A 23,452-nucleotide genomic window follows, 5' to 3' on the forward strand; every position below is an offset into this window, starting at 1 on the left:
TTGATCATGTGGGATTGGCTCATGTGTTTCCAGAGAAGTACTGCCATGTGCCATCTGCATGCTGGAGGCCCAGGAAGGCCAGTGGGGTAGTCCTGGCCCAAGTCTGGGTGTGGGGGGGAGGCCGGGGAGCTTACTAGGATTTAGATGGGAATTGTGTCAAATTTATAAGTTAATTTTGGGGGAATTGACCTCTCAACATAATTGAGTGACTTTTTAAAACAGCTTTTTATTGTAAATAATTTCAAACTTAGAAAAGTTGTAAGAATTGTGCAAAGAGCACACATATACCCATTATTCATATTCACTGAATGTTACCATTTTTCCCATTAGCTTTATTATTCTCTCTGTGTGTATGTATGGAATTATCTCTAAACTAGAGGCACGATGCACAAAATTCATGCAAGAGTAGGTCTTCCTTCCCCGGCTGCCGGCACCAGCTTCCCTCTGGCACCAGAGACCCGGGCTACCCTCCAGCTGCTGGCAGGCACCCAGAACCCAGGCTTCCCTCGCAGCCCCGGCTTCGTCCAGAAGGACATCCAGAAGGACGTCCAGTATAATTAGCATATTATGCTTTTATTATTATAGGTTACTTGAAAAGAAATTGCATATATCATACCCATTACCCTCAATTCTTCACTGTGCATTTCCTGGGAATGACATTCTCTTCATAACTACAGTGCTTCACCAGATTTAACATTGTTACAACCCTTTCATCTGACCACCAGCCGTCCTGTTCTAGTTCACCAGATGGTATAAGCTTCACAGCATCCTTTCCCCTGAACAGGATCCAAGATTCCAGCTGTCATGTCTCTCTAGTCCAGGGCACTTCCTCAGCCTTCCTGTGCCTTTTAGAACAGACACAGTTTGGAAAACACATTTTCAAAAACCATAAGAAGATTTCAGGAAATACATATATTTTCAGTTTGAGACATAGTTTAATAATTATTTTAAAATTCACTTTAAGATAAACATTCTTCGCTTTTTCTTTGTCTGATGTTTCCTCCTGATTCCGTTCACATCACACTTTCCGAATCGGAATGCCCCTTAGGAGATGGCATGTCCTTCTCCAGGCCACACCTCGGGAGGCACACGATGTCCGATGTCCATCGTCCTTGTTGGTATCTGTTTTTCCTCACCTAGTCCAGGTGGTGTTTGGTTTCTTCACTCTGTAACTACCACTTGCCCCTACATTTACTGGGTCCTCGGACTTGCTTTTGGAACCAGCATTTTAGATTTTTTGCCATGTCCCCGGCAAGGTGAGGAACCACTCAAGGACTTGCAACACTACAAGTAATTGCTACTTCCCGTGAAGGGAGCGTTCATAATGGCATTAAAAACTGAAGACCTTTTTAATGTGTATTTAGGCTTTTCCCTAATGCATGGATGATTAGAATTAGAGAAAGCTGCTACCAACTGGATGACAGTTCCCTTATCCCCTGTAATCTAATACAAGATTAACTCCTTTCCGCTGTTCTATTAATATCCCTAGTCAAAGACTTCCCTGATTTGATCCCTGCCATGCTTGTTCATGAATAAATGGATGGAGCTATGTTCCTACAGGGTTTATTTTTTTTTCCTATTCCATCAAATCAAGATAAAAGAACAGCTTAAAAGAAACGGCTCAGACTTCATTGGAAAGAGTAATACTTGGGGGGGAGGGGATATATTTTTAATAGCTCAGGAAAATTAAAAGGATGATGACAAATCCAAAGCATGTGCCACCTCTCATCAGTATCTCGGGACCCAGTTATTGGAGAGGGTGACAGCTGAGTTATTAAATTATGTAGATGCTAATTGAAGGCACAGCCAAGCAGGAGGATCTGTTGCCTTCAGAAGCACTTTCAGATTATTAGCTGTGATGTCAGTGATGGGGTTCAGCTTCTAGACCAGCGGTTCTCAACCTGTGGGTCGCGACGCCTTTGGCGGTTGAACGACCCTTTCACAGGGGTCGCCTAAGACCATCCTGCATATCAGATATTTACATTACGATTCATAACAGTAGCAACATTACAGTTATGAAGTAGCAACGAAAATAATGTTATGGTTGGGTCACAACATGGGGAACTGTATTTAAAGGGCCAGAAGGTTGAGAACCACTGACCCATTGCCATGCTCAGACTGATAGTTCTCCTAGGAGCAGGCACGCTTCGGGAAGGAATGCTTGGGTGTCTGGATATCATGATAGCCCTCATTCTCAAAGTCACTTTTGTGTCTGAGATGTAAATATTTCCCATTATATGTTACACCCAAGGTCTCCAGAGAGCTATGAGCTGCACACTGAGGCCATTTCCCATCTGGCCCCACAGAGGTCTAGGGATGTGGGGGTGTGCTGGTGCTTTGATACATGGGATCTCTCCTGGGGAATAGTGGATGGATTAGAATTTGCCTTAAAGGACTGTGGGGCAAGAGCAGGTGCATCAGCTTAGGATTTGGAATGTCCCAGTCCTTAGAAATGGCCCAAATGTTCATTACTCCTGATACAGCTCTCTGAGAGAAGTAGCGATGACAATAGCAGTCTGGATGTGCAGAGCCCTTGCCCTTTCAAAGCACTCTTGGAAATATCTCTTTTGAGGCAATATAGCCACAATGCATTGGTTTAAATCTCGACATCGCCATCTCCTGGCTGTAATCTTAACGCTGTGTAACCTTGCCATGTCTCAGCTTCACCATCTGCAAGATGGAGATAATAGTGGTTCCCTGCACTTAAGTTGTTGTAGGAATTAAATGAGATAATATTGGTTGAGTGCCTAGAACACTGCCTGGAGCCAGTACTGTCATCATCCCACTGTCCTACCAAAGGAGGGAAAGGTGTTTACTAATACCCTGTTTTGATGGATGAAGAAGTAGACGAAGCCAGCAGTTCAGTGATTTGCCTATGATCACACAGTAACTGATGGGACCTAGGATAGAAGGAAGCCATTCTGAGCTTTTGCGTCCTGCTTTAGGTCCCTATTGAGGGTCCCTCCTCCCTCCAGTCTTTTGAGCATTTCATCACGTCAGATGGTTTTGAAGCACAGAAATCCTTGAGCACCCCACCTGGACATATGGAGCAAGGCCTGGACCAGACTGTGTCCCCACGGGAATGCCCATCTCCTTACCCCAGCCCCCAAACCCACTAGAGCTTGGACCTATGATAGCTGCCAGACACAGAGTCAGTGGGGAGCCAGTCAAATGAGGGCAGGCACAGCCTAACCCACTGCCCGCCATGTCCAGCAGGAAAGCTCGCTGATGACTGGTTCCACCAAGCCCAGCAGCCACGGTGGCAGCAGCAGATGTAAGACTTAGCTCTCATTCTGAAGTAAAGACCAAGGAGGCATCTGAGAGATGGTTTTATAACTTCAGATCCTTGGGGAATGAAATTTAAATTTGACCCAACTTTGACAGTAGACACCACAGAAGAATTTGTTTTCAAAATGACTTTCATTTTTATATTACACATTAGCATGAAAAGAGAAAAGACAGAATACATAACTGAATGCACCCCCAAGTATCACCCAGTTATAGAGAGAACAGCGCACACACGCACAGTGCCGCTCAGCTAGCACACGTTCTCAGAGCGGACCTCCCAACGACTAAGATCCCAGGGACAACTTAAGGCCCTGCAGCCTGGCCTGAAACACACACAAATGACAAAAAGAAACAGACTAGCCCTGGCCGGTTTGGCTCAGTGGATAGAGCGTCGGCCTGTGAACTGAAGGGTCCTGGGTTCGATTCTGGTCAAGGGCACATGCCTGGGTTACAGGCTCGATTCCCAGTGGGGGGCGTGCGGGAGGCAGCCAATCAATGATTCTCTCTCATCATTGATGTTTCTATCTCTCCCTCTCTCTTACTCTCTGAAATCAATAAAAATATATTTTTTAAAAAAAGAAAGAAATGGGACTAATAAAAAGACAGACATTGCTTCCAATGGTCAGCTGTTCAGGAGTGCCTGTTTCATTAGGTATTTCATTAATCATGCAAAACAGGGAAATACTAGTAAAAGGAAATACACATATGAGGGAGGAAGAGAAAATGAGTTAAGAAACATATATATGCTCCTCACTATCTTTTTAAAAACAAAAAGATTAGAAGAAATGGGCTGAGTGATTCCCTTGGGTGATGAGATTGTGGGGGTTGTGGTCAGTTTGGTTCCTCTTTCTACAGGTATCCTCCATATTTATAAAGCTGTATTTTACCATGGAAATTGAGGGCAGCACATTTTTTAAATTGGTAGCCACCAGGTACCAGCTGTAATGGTATGCACTGCAGAGACCACATCTTTGACATCATAGCTTAGGGAGCGGTGTGGCATTAGGTGTGTTTCCGTCCTGGTGAGAGAGTGCAGAGCTATCGATTGCAGGTCAGTGTGCCTGGTAATTAACTAAAGAGGTCCGGACTTCAGAACCTGAGGACCTGGCCATGGAAGCTGGGAGAGGGGACGTAAAACCATGTGTGAACATCTTGGTGCATGCAAAGATGTAATCAACCCATATACCTTCCCGGTGCCTCCGAAAAGTGCTGAGAATGAGCCAAGTATCAGATTCCTCCTCTTACTCACACAGGGCCCAGCTGGCCGGGTCCCTGGCAAGCTGAAGTGGGAGTACTTGGTGGCGTACTTGGTGGGCGTACTTGGCCCTCAATTTACAGTGTGTAAAACTGAGGGCCAGCCAAAAAAAACAGGGTCTTGCAGAGATGCCAAATCACAAGCCAGAAGACCATCCAAGTGAGTTGGCGTAGACAGAGCAGGAAAGCTGGATACGGAGCCAGGAGACAGGACCCCCAGAGATCAAGTTATAGAGGGGAGCAAGTCCCCTGTGGGGATCTGCCCCTGCAGTGTGGCAAGGCTGGGGTGGTTTGTCGGAGTGAGGATTGATTCTAATGTGAACTGAAGCTGTTATAGGGAGTGATTGAAATCAGCATTCCAAATTCTGGATTGGCATTCTCTGTGTTTCCACAGCCCTGTTGCTACTGCCCATCTAAATCCAACAATAGAGAAATTGAAAGGGATTTGTATCCCCCAGGAATACAAGAATTGCTGGTACCGTATTACTGTGACGACTTTATTTAAATATATACCATTCCCTTGATACATGATGCTTGATAAGCTCTCAGTAAAAATACTGAGCTTTTACCACCTTTGCTAAGGAAGCAATAAATGTCACCTGTAAGGGAGGAAATGGAAGGTTTTTGCCAAATGTTGAAGATCTTGGCAGATATCAATAATAGGATTTTTATAAGAAATGAGATTCTCCAAATTGTGGGTAATGGGTTGACAGATTGCCCAGATGGCTTAACGAATCACAGATTGGAAACAGAGCATAAATTACAGGCAGGAACATAAACACCAAACCAAAATTTGAAAATAAGCAGAATAGAAATTCTAAGATCATTGACAATTAGTAATTGCTTGTAACCTTTAACGTCATTTTGGCTAGAGGTTATTTGGTATGGATGCCCCCCAAAAAAAACAACGGAAAAGGCTTTTCTTGGCATAGTTTACTTCAGTAAATATGAATGGAAAGCTGCCTTCTGTGTGCCGCATCTTTCTAGGAGTTGGGAATGCAGAAGTAAACAGAAAGACAAGGTGCCTGCCCTCGTGGGGCGCACATTTTAGTGGAGGAAGACTAATAAACAGGGATACGAAGCAATGTATATGGTCTGGCAGCGGGGGACATGCAGTGAAGAAATCTAATGCTGAAAAGGAGATAGACGTGTTGAAGGACGGTGCTTCGACTTGGGAAGGGGAGAAATGCAGCCAGTGGCCCTAATTTCAGAAGAGAAACGGTTTCCGGAGCCGGAGACAGGAACCTCCGGCAAGTCGTTTCACTGTCTGGTAGACATTCCTTATCTATCCATCAAGTGACGCGGTCAACTGAGGGATCTTAGTCACAAGCAAGCTCCCACAGCCCTGGTCGGCAATGGTGCTTTGGTACATGACACAAGGGAAATTAAGAAACAGATTGGATTTCAAACGGAGGAAGTAATTCACCAAGTAGCGCTCTTTTGTGGCAGTAAAACAAACCACCGGTTGCCCATGGGAAGGCTCCTTCTTGGGGATGGCTGCTCCCAGGAGGGGCCACACTGGCGCTTTCACTGAGAGAGTCTCAGGGAAGGGATCCCTTCTGAGAGGAAGGAGCCGAGCCAGGCCCAGTGCTGTGGGTGTTTGGGGTGGAGGTCGCAATGATTCCAAAGCCTGTCAGGATGCACAAAGGCAAGAGAAGGGCCAAGAACGTTTCTAAAAGAAGAGCAGCCCGGATCAGTGAAGGGAGAAGAGCAGGGAAGGCCTGAGTAGGGGTGGGCATCACAAGTGTGTAGAGTGGAATACGTGCATAAACTAATTCTTTCCAAGTGCTTACTGGTTGTCCCAATACCATTTGTTGAAAAACCCCAGGTGGAGGTTTGGGGGAGTGAGTGGAAAGGTGCAGAGATGCAGAAGTACAGATGGGTGGCGACAGAATAGTCATGTAAAGGACGACCTCGGGAATAGAGTCAGTAATATTGCCATAACTACGTATGGTACCAGGTGGGTACTGGGAATATCGGGGGGAACACTTTCTAAAGTATATGAGTGTCTAACCACTAAGCTGTACACCTAAAATTAATACAAAATAATATTGACTGTAAGCTAATTGGGGGGAGGGGGATTTTTTCATCAAAAACAAAAATCCCTTTTTATTTTCTTCCCAATACTGCCTTTATCATAGACTGTTTTTTCTTCTTTTGGGGGTTTTCTGTTTAGTTCCATTAATCAGTCCCTGATCTCATGTCAGTGTCCGGAGTGGGTATCTCGAGTGCTAGCAGTCCAAGGGGGACTCGGAACTACATTGAGGACTGCAGCTAGCTGTGCGCTTTCCCAAGCGGAGCTCATTATCATCTTGCATCTTAGACCCTGATATCAGGAAGTCAGAGGGAACTGTTTCGGGCAGTGCTGTGCACCTGGGAGGAGATTAATCATTTGTGCCTGGGTGTAAGGTCAGGCCACGACCTCCTGGCCACAAAGAAATCCTGGGATGTTGGTAAAATGCTAAGCCTGTCATCTGTAATTAAGTCTGGTAGAGATCAATGGAAGGCCCTATAGTTTTATCGGGTTTTCCTTTCTCCGCAATTAACACCGCCATGTTCGCTCTTCCCTGACCTGCTCCCTGTCTGGGAGTGCCCAGCCTGGCTCAGCAGGTGTCTATCACCCTGTGAGAAGCAGAGCCACTCTCTTGTTTCTACCCAAGCTGGGCGAGAACAATGTTATCAGACACTTCCTGGCAGATAGCAGAGGTAGGTGTTCCCCACCACCACCACCTCATCCTCCCATCTCACATCTCCTGCTGTCAGGCCATCTTAAGCTGCAGACAGAGCCAGTCCACCCTCAGAGAGCAGGAGACGGAAGGAAGCAGTGCGTTTCTGACTGTGAGTGCCTGGGCTCCTGGCAGGGTATATGTAATGTAGGACTAAGCCCTGGACAACACCTTCCCAACCTTCTATGCCACAGGTTCCCCAAATAATAGGGTGTAGGAGGAAGACGGTGAGAGGTAGTTGTTCACGCCTCCCTTTTATCTCACTGTGTTAAACCCATACCTCTGTTTTAACCTTATCACATTGCGGTGGTGTTTGTTGATTTATCTGCATGCCCAACCCCACCCCCATGAGCTGCCTAAGAGTGTCAGGACTGTTTAATCATCTTCATAATCTAGTGTGATCTAGTAGTGAGTGGTGAATAAGTGTTTGAGAAATGATTAAGTGAGTGAATTTCAGACTGTTTGTGACAACACTAGTATTTGTGTTGTCACACCCCACCCCCCCATTGCTACATTCAGTTTAGCCATGTTGGGGGTCGGTGGGTGCGAGGGGGAAGGCAAATGTCTGTTTTTTTAAAAAGAAATGAACAGTAGCACCCCCACTATTGCTTGATGCCCTGGCACATTTTCCAGGTCTGTGTCACTAAAATCAGAGAAGGAATCTTGGAAATGAGGTTGGGGCTCTTTGCTGAGAAAGATCAATCCTGTGCTCTCAGCAGGTGACACATTGCAGCATGAGGTCATTGCTGCCTAGAGCCAGGCTGACATCCAGGCTGTGGCCGGCAGAAGAGCTTCGCTGGGTCTCTGCTCTACAGACAGGGTCTCAAGGCCTCGCAGAAAAGCCCCAGAGAAATCAGGACGAAGATCCTGGAAGTGGCAAAAGCCCCATTTCCACTTGCTCCTTCCCTCCCGGGTTCAACTCAGAACAGCTTTGCTAATCACATAGGAACGTCTTTGGGGAGAGATTTTACTTACCCTTTCCTTTGTTTGCTTAGCCTCATCTTTATTTACTGTTTTCTTTTAAGGCAAACAAAAAGTTTCAAATAGCTCTTATCACAACTCGCAGGCACACTGACTGGAGGCCCCCAGCCTTCACCCAAAACTGCCTCCACAGGCGGCATCCGTCCAAGAGCCGTCCTGGGAGGAGATGTTTAATTGCTAATTAAACGTTTCCAGGCAGCGAGAGGATTCCCGGGGAAAAGGCCTATGGGACAGTGTGTGCTCACTTCCTCTCCACGTAGAGAAGATGAACTTGATGCAGGGCCGATGCCACACAGGTTCTCTGTGGAACCAGTTTTCATCCCTCATCCTTTGCATCTGGCAGTGTTGCTCTGGAAAAGAAACTATCACAATAATGTGAGGAGGAAAAGAAGCATTAGAAATACATCCAGCTGTTTATCTCCTCTAAAGTGTGCTGGGTACACACAATTTTCTTCATGAAGACAACTTTTTTCAAGATAAGTTGCCTTTAAATAAGAAGTGTTCTGTTGGCCAGAGCCCATTCCCATGTGGGACCCTGCGGGGTAGTGGCCGCTGTGTGTGTGACTGTGTTGCTATGAAAGCAGCTTCGGCCAGGGGAGCCCCTGGGCAGGCGGGGGGGGGGGGGGGGAAGAAATTAAAGTATCAGGAAATGTTAAGCAGGGGAAACAATATTTATGTGTGTGTAGTGTGTTTGTGTGTGCGTGACAGAGACACAGAGATAGAGATGAAGAGAGGATGTGGTTTATTTGATATGTGGGTTATAGTTAGTTTTCTTGGAAAAATCCTTTTCTAGGATGACGTAGGAGAAAATCTTGGACAATAAAACCATCTGGTTTTATAGGAAAGTGATCAGATAGAGTATAACTTGTGTTTTTATTTTTATTTTATTTTGTTATTGCTGCTACTAGAAGTAGAATATTTGCTTTGTTTTGTTGCTTTTGCTAAAATAAAATACTGTCTTCCAACTATACCCACCCCTTGCTAGAGAATGGAACCTGCTTTGTTGCCTTACTCAATTCTAACTCCTGCTTCCTATGCTGACCAGGTCGCACCTGTGTTTTTATCTTGCTTTGTTTTGTTTTAAGTTTAAGGGTTTTATTATCAAAGTCTTGGAAGAGCAGTTTCAGAAACTGTACCAACATGGCCAGACTGCGGCCTACTTTTGTTTTTACTGCCAAAACGCCTGTAACTAAGAAAACAGTTGCCTAACTACTTCGCCTTTAACATGGAGTCACTGTAGACGTAAGATTACTACCACAGAAACAGTACCACAAATTTACTGGTTTTATACAACTTGAGAGCAAATAAAAACTTGAGAATACATCGTCAAGTACATTTGTCTTATTTTAAAACCATATGAAGGTCAATTTAAAATGCACTTCCTCCTTTTTCCAACACTTAAACAAAGTGATAAAAGGAGAAAATTGAAAATCAGGACAAGAGATAACTTTCTTTTACAGATGGACCCAGGGATGGGCAGGTAGCTTTCACTGGTGTGGGTGTGGAATAGATTATTTCAGGGGGGGGAATTCCCAAGCACATTATGAAAAAGTATACAACTCTACTTCAAAATATGCTATTTACTCACAGCCAAAGACAGTTTCATTTGAAATTTTGTTTCTGTAATTAAACCCTAGTTAGCCATCAGAAAAGGTTAGTGCATATATATAACCTTTCAAAGTTAAACAAAACCCACAAAAAATCAGCCACAGGCCTAGAGGAGTATCTATTTCAAATGCTTATTTCCAGGTATAACTAGAAGAATGTTAATTTGTCATGTCAGCAAACAAGGCCTTAAGTAGACACATCATGTTGGAGGATTTTAGTGTCTTGTTTCACCACGTCTGAAATCGAATCCCTCTAGTAAAGAAACAGGGGCACCATGAAGAGAGTACGGGAAGCAGAGTCCCTAATTCCTGCTGCCATCAACCAGGTGGGAAAGAAGAAAAATGCCGGCACTCAAGATCAAAATCACCTTCTGGGAGGGAGGACTCCCTCATCTTCCTGGCACAGGCCATCACGAAACACATGGAGATCACACTCTAAGATTAGGTGGCAATCCAAAAGTCCAAGACAGAGACCTCATTCCAGAGAGAAAGCTAGAAGGTCAAGGAGCATATCAAAACCCAGAGACAAAAAGAAAGAAGACAACTAAAGAAACATTCCAAACCATCACCAAAAACTTATAGCGCAGCCAAACAGTCCAGAAGCGCAAGCCGAGAGACACCACCGGAGAAGCAGGAGTGGCACACGATCTCCTAGAAGCCCAGGTCTCCGAAAAGAACGTATTCTAGCTCACTATCCCCTAGGAGGCATAAAAAGGGGAAGAAACATAAAGACAAAGAAGAAGCAGAGATGAATGAGAATGATCAACAAGGAAGAATAAAAGGAAAGATAAGGCAAAGGATCAGAAAAGAAAACAGGAGAGCGGTTATGATATAAAAGTTACACGGGAATACAATGAAGAGGAGCAGGGTTATAACAGTGAGAAAGAGAAGAAAGAAGAGAAATCAACAGAAGCAGGTCCCTAAAACAAAAGAATGTTCTGCAGAAAAAAGAACTGGAGCTTCACTAAGAGAATCCAAAGTGAAAGGGAACAATTATCATGAAGAAGACATGGTTGAGTGACTGAATATCGCCTCCATGGGAACCCAGCTGTGTACACACACACACACACACACACACACACACACAGAGTATCATGCCTGTGTGTGATCTTAATGCTGTATTTGTCCATTGCAGTAGACAAATGGTTATAAAGCTCCTGATATTGATAGTATTCACATCCAAAAGCTTTTAGAAAATGACCCGTGGGTAACCAACTCTTGACGTGGTGAAGCCTGATGGAGTAACCAAGCAGTTTTATGATTCTGGTGCTGCTTCATAACAGAGTGAGAAGCTGTGGGCACCTGCCCCAGGCATGGATTCTTTGTGTTGTATGATCGCCTCCATTAGTTAAGTAAGTTCGCTTATAGTGTTTCTAGAATTCGATTCATTGCTGTAATAGAGCCTTGTGGGGAATGCACTGATTGCATGTTAATTGTGGCACCTGTTTTTTTAATGTGTTCACGTCTATTAAAACTAACAAATAATAGTTTTATAACAAAATCTATCAGGTTGAAGAAAGAAAAAAGATCACTGAAAAGTATGATATTTGGGATTCACTTCAAAATAAAACATTAGAGGTGGGAAATAGACATCAGACAAGGGGGATTATGAGGGATCCCTAAAAATATAGCTATTATTACAAAATAGCTGGCATTTACCTCAGAGCAATGGAGGAGAGGAGGGAAGGGGTGGGAGTTCAGATGAGACAGGATTGCCAGGAGTTGATCATTGTTGGTACATGGACGTTCATAGTATTATTCTGCCTACTTTTATATGGGCTTATACGGGTCTGTAATAAAAAGGCAAAAGGAACAGTGTACACATGTCCCTTAGCCTTTAGATATGGAAGAAAACACAGTAGATCTCAAGGAAATCAGGCCCCAGGCACTAAGATATTTTGCTAAAAGGAAGATACTGACATTTAGTGTGGTGGTTGCTTTATATGAGGATGCTCGCTGTCATCAGATGTCATTACTGGTAATGAAAACCATGCTGGACTAAAGAAACTCCTGGTTATGGATCTGATCCGGACTTCATAGGTCTCTTCCACTGCCAATTATTTTGTGGGGGTATTTACCATCCTAATGAACTATCCTCTGAGGAAACATTCTTAGGCAGAGAAACTAGACAGATGACTCTATTTCCTAAAACCATCAACACGGCATCCAGTGCAGACTGCAGTGTGGATTAAAGAGCCAAAGTATTGCCTTTCTTTGTCTGTCAGAGCCCTCTGGGGATCAGAAGGCATGTAGAACTGCCCTTAGCTGCTATATCAGTTCCATTTATAGACTGTAGGCTGCATATCCATGTGCTCCCCCAAGGAATTGTATTGATTATCACTCCTTTCTCTCCTGGCTTCCCCCTGTGTTCCATGATGCACAGACTTCCCTGGCCACAAGCCTAATTAACTCTCAAGAATCAGAGGAAACAATCTTATTAATATTCCTCAGGGGAATTCTAGTGAAGGAGGATGGGTAGTCTCGGGCACCAAGAGATCCAACCAGAAGTCAATTTGTGTCAAAAAATATGTGCTAAAGCTTTGAATTCAAGCTGTTGGCTGGGGCTTTGAATCATGCTCTGCCTGGAGGAGTCAGGATCCTTAGAGGGGGGCAAGGCATCCAATTTGCCACTGGGGAAGCCACTCCTTGTAGTGAGCAGGGCACTGCATGAGAGCCAGGTGGCTTCTCCATTGCATCCTCTCATCTCTTGGAGCTTGGCAGAAGCTGCAGGCTTAACCGAGGCTAGAGACCCCACTGGGAGTACTTCTGTTGAAGAGGGATGCTGCCTATCTGGAAAAGTCACTGTATAACTCTTGCTCTAGTCATGACAAAAATTGATAAGAGAGAACTTCTTGGAGTCGAGGCACCAAATGTGAATTGACACATTCATTCCCACCAGCTCTAGGGGACGGTTGACATGCTCACCAAACAAGGAGAGCTGGATGCGTGGAAATATGTGGCGGGAGTTACCAGCAGTGAAGCACAGAGACAAGAGATCCCCATCTCAACCTGGGCTGTCTCCAGAGGAGAGGGGAGGAAGTGGCGTTAGAACACAATCCGTCTGGTGCTACAATAATCAGCCTTATTGGGAAATGCTTATAGCCCCAAGTTAAACTTAGAGCCAGGTTTTGGCATATCTCGAGGCTTTCTAAAAGAAAAAAATAACCTGTACACCGTAAAGCCCTTTTATGTTAGCCATTGATTGCGCAGTCACTTAGATTGAGTCTTCTTCCTATCCTGTAAGCTGATTAGTCACACTGCACAGCGTGCTCCTGTAACCAAGGAACCATTAGGGAAGTGGTGACCATTAGTGTCACTGTTTAAACTATTTCTGGCAGATAAATTGAGAGAGAGCGAAGACAGTGTGCCTCCTGCAGTGTTCCAAGTATAGGACCGCTCCCGAGTGTCCTAGAGTCATGCCCCCTCCTCAGTCCCTGACACTAATCCATCAAGACCCCATCCAGGCAAGATTTGAATGACTGCATATGCCATGATGGCAAGGCCCCAGGGAGCTCTGTGTGGGGGCAACACCTCTCCTTGCAGGGGAGCTTCCCTCCTTGGGGAACCTGTGGCTTTTTTGCCTCTTATTCTGCGATGGAAGTCCTGGGCCTGTACTGTCCAGTATGGTGCCAAGAGCCCGGTGGCTATTAAGTCTTAATTATTTTTTATCACACACAGATACTTTCTTAGTTTCCTCTACAAGAGCTAGTTACATCAATCTTAACAGAAACTTCAGGTCGTTTGAGAGGCCTAACAGATCCAGGGAAATAAGATGAAAATTAAACACTTAATCAAAGGGCACTACACCACTACCTAGAACCTTCCACCACGGTGGTAGTGGGCTAAGATTAAGCTACAGCAAAATAACCTCATGCAACTGTTAAAGAATACACAGCAAAAGGTGAGGTTTGTTTTTCAGAAGACTATGGTACAATGAGCATTTTTGCCTGAGGAGATATTTAGCCAGGAAAAGGTCAAGATGATTGAAGATCAAACCAAATGGAAAAGGAACAGGTACAAAAGGGACTAAGGCAGAGGGTGAGGGTCAGGCTTTTTTTCCTCCCAAGAAGTATCCACTGCACTGTGTGCTGCCTTCCGCAGGCCCCACCTGGGAGCTGCCTGCCTCACAGAGGATCAGCAAGCAGAGCTGGATTCTGGGCTTCCTACGGCTCTTGTTGTAATGTAGTATAGACCTTAGCGAACTTGTCACATGTTCCGGGGGTGGAGGGACTGGGTTAGCTTTATTTGTTTTATTTTTTGGTTGGCTCTGTTGCTAGTAGTTCTGAACCTAGCAATCCTAGAAGCATTCACGTGACAAGTAGTCTGAGCTTCCCTAACCCCATTCAAACACCCACACACACAACAGCCTTCAGAGTCTGAAATCTTGCAGAAGCTGAGCTCTATTGAAAGCTGCAAGGCCCACAAAATTAAAGAAGCTGGAATGAGACAATGCAGATAAGAAACCCAAGCAGTTCATCTCAATCTGTCTTTCCCTAATTTTGGAGAAACATTAATATACCTGGCATGGGCTGTAGAAAGCTACTGGAGCAAGCTGGGGCTTCTGCTGACTTTTTCATCCAACACCAAGGGGAAACAAGGGGAGGGGTTCACTTTATTTTTTGAAAGCCTCAGGAGGTGTTCTGTTATAAAGGGACATGGCTGAACAGGTAGGAAACAGATTCCCCATTGTGAATTCTCCTGATGGCTTCTGCTAGGATTATGGAGATGTCGATAACCTGTATTTTGGGACAATGCCTCATCTTATCCTCCTGAGGGATGGTATTGGTGACCACTACTGCTTCGAAGCATGCATTGTTAATGCGAAAAATGGCCGGGCCAGAAAAGATCCCGTGAGTCAAGATAGCATAAATTCTGGTGGCTCCAGCTGCAAGAAGTTTGTCGGCTGCATGGCAGACTGTGCCACAAGTGTCAGCCATGTCATCCACTAGAATAGCCACCCGGTCCTTCACGTCCCCTACCAGCACCATGCGGTCCACTTCGTTGGCCTTCTTCCGTTCTTTGTGAATCAAGGCAAAGTCAACATTCAACTGGTCTGCGATGGAGGTAACTCTCTTAGCACCCCCCGCATCCGGTGAGACAATTGTGCAGTCCCTCCACTCAGAGATATTCTCCCGTATCCACTTCAGGACAGCTGGTTCTGCGTACAGATTGTCCACAGGGATATCGAAAAAGCCCTGGATTTGAGAAGCATGAAGGTCCATGGTGATAATATGATCTGCACCTGCGACGGAGAGCATGTTTGCAACAAGCTTGGCTGAGATGGGAGCCCGGCTCTTATCCTTCTTATCCTGCCGGGCATAAGGGAAGCATGGGATGACTGCAGTGACCCGGCTGGCGGAAGCAATCTTACAGGCATTAATCATGATCAAAAGCTCCATCAGGTTGTCGTTAATTTCACCACAGCCGCTCTGAAGGATGTAGACATCTTCTCCCCGGACACTTTCGCCAATTTCAACACAGGTCTCCTGGTTGCTGAATTTCGTGGTCAGCACCTTGGATAGCTCCAGGCCCAGGCGGTCAGCGATTTTCTGGGACAAGTCCAGGTTGGAGCTGCCGCTGAAGAGTTTGATATTTGGCATCTTGGCCCACTACCCTAGGCACTGTTTGCTGGCAATCACTGCTGCGACGGGACCCAAACCGAAGTCAGCCCAGAGACAGTACTAAAAGCTTCGTGTTGCCCCTCCACCATCTTAAAAGTCTTAATGTTAATTCATTAGAAACTCAGCACACCAGTAATACTAGCTACATTTCAAGTGCATAATAACTGTGTGTGGCTAGTGGCTTCCATAGTGGCGGCACAGACATAGAACATTTTCATTATTGCAGAGAGTTCTGTGGATGGCACTATGTTCCGAAGGCGGAATTCAGCTCATCTTCTATGACTAGATAAATTTATATTGGAACACAGCCACACCCTTCCTTTTATATACTACCTATGGCTACATCCGCGCTACATGGGCAGGGTTGAATAGTTGCAACAGAGACCATCTAGCCCATAAAATTCAAAGTATTTGCTATCCGGACCTTTACAGAAAATATTTGCCAACCCTGCTCTCTACCCTTTCCCCAGAAAAATGTATATGGCTACATATAAAACATTACACACAATTTTAGGAAATCTATGAACCCCTTACTTCCATCCATATTAACCAAGCTCAGGTGACAAGCTTCTAGGCTAGTTACATTTTTCCAGAATCGTCTGGCCCCAGTTTCAGACTGCTGAAACAACAAATGCTAGAATTTTGTGATTTCAAAAGATTAAAAACATATTTATAAAGTAATACCACTAGAGTTCACAGTAATGCTCTGTGTGCACTTTCATACAACATCCCTGATATCCTTTCAGTTTACTGACAAGCCCACCTCATTTAAGAATCAGACCCTTGCCTCTACTTAATATAAACCCTATCCTACTTTTAACCCTTCCTCTAAGAGTCTGGATTCAATGACTCTTTATTAGACTCACTACCCAAACCATCTGTTATCTATAGAGAGTTGTCAACATGTTAAATAGTTCCCATCATTTCCAATTCTTGAGGTCTTCATCAGTAAAACACCTGCATTTAGCTTTCTTCTTCCACTAGCTGTTCTGCTCATGCTCAGATACCTATACATCCTGCTGCCAGAGACACACTTACTGAGCTGCCGCCTAAAGATCCTACAGCACATCTTTGCAGTTTTTGTTGGGTTGCATATTGGTTAGAAGAGAATTTGTCCACACACGTGTCCATGCACACACGCGTGCACACACTAACACATTCTAGATAGCATAGGTCCCTGATCTATTTAGCCAAGAGGACAGAATGTCATCTGAAGTCCTGGGATGGGGACACACTAGGGGCAGGAGGTGATAATGGATACAGCGTGTCTCAGAATGGGCTCTCTTCAGCCCCCGGAGTCCCTAGCATAACACACTGATCTTTCCAGATCCAAAAAGCTCAAGCCTTACTCTGTCACCTTTTTACACTGACAATTTATATCACCATCCAGAAAGAACGTAACCTAACAGTCTTTGTGCTTCTATAGAAATTTTAGTCCCTCCTGTAGTTTTTTTTTTTAACAAATTCAGCATCAGCAAGATCTGAACATCTTCATTTATTCAACCTGTCATTCTTTTTTGTTTTTAATTTATCAAGTACCTGCTATTTCCAGGAACAGTTCTAGATGTTGGAGATATACCAGTGGGGGTGGGAAGAAATGTGTTGCCTTGGTAATGTGTACATTCCACTGGAGAATACTGAAAATAAAATTAGTAAAAATTACATGTAATATGAACTGAGATAGTGTTAAGTATTAGGGGGGAAAAATAAGTAGGTCAGGGAATAAAGGGTGGTGGGGGTGCACTTTCATCGGTGGGTGGTCTCGAAGGGTTCAGATGACACTGTGGCAGAAACCAGCACTGAGTGCAGGAGGAGACGACAAGGCCAAGACCCTGAGCGGGGGAGCCTGCTTGGTGTGCTGGAGGAGCAGCATGGAGGTCAGTGTGGCTTGAGCAGGGAAAGGGAGGGACAGGAAAGAAAGATGTCAGAGGAAAAGTCGATGGCCATTAAGACTTGGACTCTTGATCTAAAGGGTTTTGAGCAGATAAATAATGTCATCATGTTTAATACCATCTTGCTTTGAATGATATTTTGCCCCCTACTTTTAAGCCTTCTGGGAAATATCATTCTCTCTCAGTCCACCCAGACTGATTTAATTTTCCTTCTATCTGGGTCACCCAGGCACTGAGTTAGGTTTAAGGACCTCAAGCTCTAATTCACTTCCCCTCATCCCACCCTTCTCCCCTCCTCTCAGTCCACCTTTCACTCCAGCTGTGGCTGCAGGAATCAGACACGTGGAGAAGTAACCAGACAGCACCCGTGTCAGCCGACTCCACATCTTCTGGGTTCTGCCCCTACTTCCCTGCCACGGCCGTGTGGGATGACTGCGGGGACCACTCGGCCCTCTGTTGTGTGCACACTCCTGACGTGTGAGCAGGTTAACATCCTTTCACTAATGAGGGACAGAGCCATTGGACAGATTCTTCCTTTGTCCCTTCAAAGGACAGTGAGGGACATTCCACACAGCTTCTCCAAGGCTCCCCAGCAAGATTGAACCCCAACTGTCCTTAGTGGCGATCAACTCAACAACACAAACTTTGATGTTCTTTCTCTCCTTCGCTTTTCACTCTTTTCAATCCCCTGCACCTGTTCCCTGAAATCACTCTGCACCGTGAACTTCATTTAAGCCATGTCTCAGACTTCTTTTGGGGGGAAAACTAGGGTAAAACAGTGCTTTTCCCCTCACCTTCCTGCCTCTGCTCCTGCCTCTTCATTCAAATACTCTTAGAGTCAGAGAGACCTTTAGAGAATATTTTTTTCAACACCTTTTGGTTACAGATAAGGAAACAGAGGTCCAAAGAAGTTAATGTGCCTCTGCTATAATTTGTCTTTCTTGTGGAAAAGATAAGAGCCAGTGGAAAAAACAAAAACACGTCAGGGACAACAGAGTGTGGCAGACAGGTCCAAGGTCAAGAATAAAACTTTTTTTAACAGAGAGAAACAAGAACTAGCCTTTGCCATGGCATAAAAGGAATTGGTGCCTGGGAGCTGAAATGGAGAAGTACCTGTACAATATTTTTTGTAAATAAATAATATGTTTAAGGATATTCAAAGTTCTGGGTCAATTGTATCTCTCTAGGGAGTTTAGTTTCTTAGCAAGGCAATCCCTGTCTTTTCAGTGAGCAATGTCCTGACGAGATTCCGTGCTGCTGCTCTGGGTGAGTCAAGGGCATTCTGAAACAGGAATGGCAGGCTGGGGACCAGGAGGCTGAACTTCTAATGATACGTGGGCCATTAATTAACTCTGTGACCTTGAGCAAGTCATTTTCTCTCTCTGGGCTGTGCCTCAGTTCCTCCTTTACACAATGACTATTAGTCTTCAAATGTTAACTTCTGAAGTGGCTTTGGAGCTCACCCTCCTTGTGTTGGTCCAAAGAAGAGAAGTAAGTTTCTGAAAGTCACTGAGAGAGAATCGGGTCTGGCAGTGTCACCCCGATCTTCCTGGCTCTCATCTGTGGATGAGTTTTGAAATCTTCCCATGAAAACAAGTAATCCCAGGATGGAACTGTAAGATAGTATTTTTGCCCTGAAGGATCCCATAATCAAACTGAGGAGACATTGGCACATATAAATAGTTATTATAAGACAGCAAGTGAGACCGAATAAGCAGAACCATTTTCACTTTTTTGGCCAGTCTGAGAAGCAAGTTGTCAGGAAAATCAGTGAGATTTGAGCACAGCTTTGGAAAAAAAATGGTTAGGTGGAAAAGCTCACTATGGATGTAACCAGAGCAAAGCCATGGACATGGGATCAGCCAGGAGGACACTGACTGGATCTGTCCAGCAGGACTGGGTGGGTGAATAGGGCTGATGAGTCATGGTCCTGGGGGAGAAGGAATTCTTTTTGTTTTGTTTTTAATATATTTTTATTGATTTCAGAGAGGAAGGGAGAGGGAGAGATAGAAACACCAATGATAAGAGAGAATCATTGATTAGCTCCCTCCTGCATACCCCACACTGGGGATCGAGCCCGCAGTTCAGGCATGTGCCCTGACGGGGAAGTGAACCGTGACCTCCTGGTCAATGCTCAACCACTGAGCCACACCAGCCAAGCAGAAGGGATTCTTGGTGTCTTTCTTTCCTGGGGATAATTGGAAGCTAAATATAGTGAGGGGCTCTGAAGTTATTATTTCAGGCTGTAACAGCGAAAAATAAAAAGTGGAAACTATGACCAGTTCTTTTATGGTAATTAAATAGAGTTAAATCTGCTAATTTATGATTTGTCCTCAAGCAGTTTTTTATTTTTAAATGACATTTCAAGTACAACCAATACACAGTGTCCCTGGCACTAGGGCTAGTTATAAAATTCAATTAGTACAGCGATTTTCAACCTTTTCCATCTCATGGCACACATAAATTAATTACTGAAATTCTGCAGCACACTAAAAAATATATTTTTGCCAACCTGACAAAAAATTAGTTATGATTTTGATTGACTTGAAAATATCTTGCTGAAACCAGTTTGGCTCAGTAGATAGAGCGTCGGCCTGCGGACTGAGAGGTCCTGGGTTCGATTCCGGTCAAGGGCATGTACCTTGGTTGCAGGCACATCCCCAGTAGGAGATGTGTGGGAGGCAGCTGACCAATGTTTCTCTCTCATCGATGTTTCTAACCCTCTCTACCTTCCTCTCTGTAAAAAATCAATAAAATATATTTTTTTAAAAAGAAAAGAAAATATCTTACCTAATAATAGACAAACATGTAAATTGACCGTACCTTCGCTACGCTAACCAGCCAATCAGGGGAGTATGCAAATTAACCCAACAAAGATGGCGGTTAATTTGCATACGTAGGCTCCAAGTAGCGGAGCAAAGCCAGACGGCCCTGGGCCCGCAGTGGTGAAGCCTGACAGCTCCGGCCGGAGCCTGGCCAGAACGAAGGCCTGAGTCCCGGGTGCCAGAGGCAAACCAGTGCCAGCAGCCAAGGGAAGGGAAAGCCTATTACACGAATCTCTTCGTGCAACAGGCCTCTAGTTAACAATAATAATTACCTGTCCTTTTTCTACCAAAGTGACTTTTAAAAATCAGATTCCTATATTTGTATATAAGAATTTCTGGTACCAAGAATTAACCAATCAGATGCAACTTTATTATGAGATGTGACCAATAAGATGGAACTCTATTATATGACCTATATATTTATGGTTCAAGACAGGACATTCACACCAGCACAGCTATTATTATCATTTTTTTATTTGACAATCTAAGGGAAAAGAGGTCAGTGTCCCAGAATAAATAGTCAGATACTGCATATTTTAAAAATTCTTGTGGTATACCTGTGTGTCACAGCACACTGAAATCGCTGAATCGGTTGAATAATTAAGAACAATTGACATTTTTTGCTGGTAATTATTTGAAACAGATTGTTTAAGTACAGTTGTTTAGAAGCTGAAATATATGTGGCTCACCCATCTTGATAAATTTCCTGTTTTCAGTGGGATTGGTGGAAAGGTGAGGGAGAGATTCAAAGTTTTGTTTTCGGCATGGATAACTAGAGAAATATAGCCATGGCAGAACATAGCAGTACATGTAAATTAAAAACAAAGGAGCAAGTAAGGAAATACTAAAACAACAAACAAAATAGAAATCATAAAATAGGATGAGAGACATAAGACCTAACATTTATGTCAATAAATGGCAATAGATTTAAGTCCGTTACTAGATGACAAAGACTTTCGTCCAAAACAAATTATAGCTCTATGCTCTATTCACTAAAAGCACCATGGCACAAAAAATTTACAAATAAAAGCACAGAAAAAATGGACAAAAATAAAACAGAATATATTTTTAAATTATGAAAGAGGCAAAATAACATAGGAATGACAATATTAATACTGGTTAGAATAAAACTCAAGGGAGGAAAGTTTGGCCTAAAGAGGATTGTTTTATAAAAGGTGCGATCTACAATGAATGTATAATGTACTTCACATAGCATAGAAATAGAGAGCAAAAGCTATTAGAAGACAAAAGCTGGAAAGAAACACAACTGTAGAAAAAGTAGTATACCATATTTAGTCATCAGTAAATCACAGAGTTAGAAATAAACAGGATTTAAATATGCTTAATAAGGTTAATTTGATAGTTTGTATGTCAAACTTTGTGCCCTACAGTTGATATACTCTTATTTTTAAAAATCCATGGATTATTTATTTTTAAGAAATTAATCTATACTGGACCAAAAATTTTAAAACCTCAATAAAGAAAAAAAAAGTGAGCTTTTGGTACAATAAAAGCTAGGGTTAGAAATAAAAAATAAGACCTGGACAGTGTTGCTAAGTGGGTGGCAGGTTTGATTCCTAGTCAAGGGCATGTACTTGGGTTGCAGGTTCAATTCTGGGCCCCAGTCGGGGCATGTGAGGAAGGTAGCCAATTATGTGTGTCTCTCACATAAATGTTTCTCTCTCCTCTCTCCTCCTCCAATCTTCCCTCCATTTCTCTAAAAATCGTGAGGGGGAGGGGAAGTATCCTAGGTTGAGGATTAGATAGATAAAAAAAATCTTAAATAAGTATTAGGTATTAGAGACAATGAAAAGTTTAAATACGGTTTGCATAGAAAATAACAGCAGTGCAAAAACTACATGTCAATGCTTGTGGATGAAAGGTGATTAATATTTTATAGAAATGGCCAAAGCACATGTAAAGGTTGAAGGAAGGTAGATTGGTAATAAATTCTGAATGCAAAAGCAAAGAGAAAAACAAACCTTAAAGCTCAATTCAGACAACAAATTCAGACCCTTGAGAGCTTTCATCATTTAATGAGAATGAAGATAAGTGACCTATGAATTCAGCTCAAAAAAAATCAAAAGGGCAAAATATACTTAAGACATGAAAAGGAAAATAAAAAATAAAAGGGGAGTATAACTGGAAAGTCAAAAAAATCACACATGACTATATTCAGGAGTTATATTGTTGAAAAATAGGTAAGTGCGCCTTTGACAAGTCTGCTATAAAGGGCATACCCACCCACCCCAACCCCCCATGAAGCTGGAGATATGGAGAGCAATCTGCTGCTTATCTGGGCTTCAGAGTTAGGAGAGCCTGTTCTTTGTAAGGATTTCTGGAATGGAAACATATACATTGCTAGTCTTAGTTCTTCCAAAACGAAGATGAAAGATCCACGCCTACCAGAGCAGTGACACAGCACAATCTGGTGCGACCTCGGATATCAGAACCGTCCTGTCCACCAAGGAACTGGAAGCCGGGGAGACCCACACGGATTGCCGCATCTGTGTCTGCTTTGCGCCGTCTGCTCATCTCCGACTCCATCAGTTAGGGCCTTAATCTAACATGACGTGGGCGTGTGGGGTCCGCCCCAACTCTGTCACCCTCGTGCTTCTAGATTGACAGAGAAGTACTCGGTGTGTGATTTGAATTGGGAGAAGGCCGTACATTGGGAAGAAGGAATCACTTCTTCCCCACGGGGAGGCAACCTAGGAGCCGGCCGACGAGCTCGCGGTCGATTCCAGCTGCTGTGTTCAGGCTCCCCGCTTCCTGCCTACTGTCCATGGTAATCAGGCAGCCCATTTCCCTACTTTCCTTCACAAGCACCAGGCAGACATATGCCCACTCTCAGATATTGTTTTTGACATTCTGGAGAAGCATTGATTTGCCCGTGCCCTTTAAGGTTGCTTAGCAGTGAGACCCCAGGAGGCAGGGAGCAGCATGGGATTTCACAGGTGGCTCTTGCTGCTCCCTGTTGCGTTTGCTTCCGCCCTCTGCTTCAGCTCATTTTCATTGTCTTATTCCTCTATGGAGTATTGATCTGAGTTTTTATGCTACAAGACTCATGTCTGTGTCGTCCTGTTATAAACCACCTGGAAGCCTTTTTAAGAGCACGAAAGGTGTATGTCTGAAACGCATTACATCCACTTGGACGCCCACGTCTGTGGTGGGAGCCTGGCATATACCACGTCAGGTGTGTGCCAGTGAGGCTCTGAGCTGGGGATGCATCTGGAGATTCAGACTCATCGAAGCCAC

The 23,452-nt window shown here is 44.0% G+C and overlaps 1 protein-coding gene and 2 pseudogenes across 13 annotated transcripts in view; 2 read left to right on the plus strand and 1 right to left on the minus strand.

Moving 5' to 3' along the window:
* The window catches only part of TMEM108 (transmembrane protein 108), a 291,266-nt gene that overhangs the window by 230,966 nt on the left and 36,848 nt on the right, over positions 1-23,452 (plus strand). The window lies entirely within an intron of this gene.
* On the plus strand, positions 385-10,894 carry LOC138992548 (serine/arginine-rich splicing factor 11 pseudogene; annotated as a pseudogene).
* Positions 14,500-15,456, minus strand: LOC138992407 (ribose-phosphate pyrophosphokinase 1 pseudogene; annotated as a pseudogene).

This window comes from Myotis yumanensis, unplaced genomic scaffold, assembly GCF_028538775.1.
Source record: "Myotis yumanensis isolate MYYU_CA2020_CCGP unplaced genomic scaffold, mMyoYum1.0.hap1 SCAF_14, whole genome shotgun sequence".
In the NCBI taxonomy this organism is placed as follows: Eukaryota; Metazoa; Chordata; class Mammalia; order Chiroptera; family Vespertilionidae; genus Myotis; species Myotis yumanensis.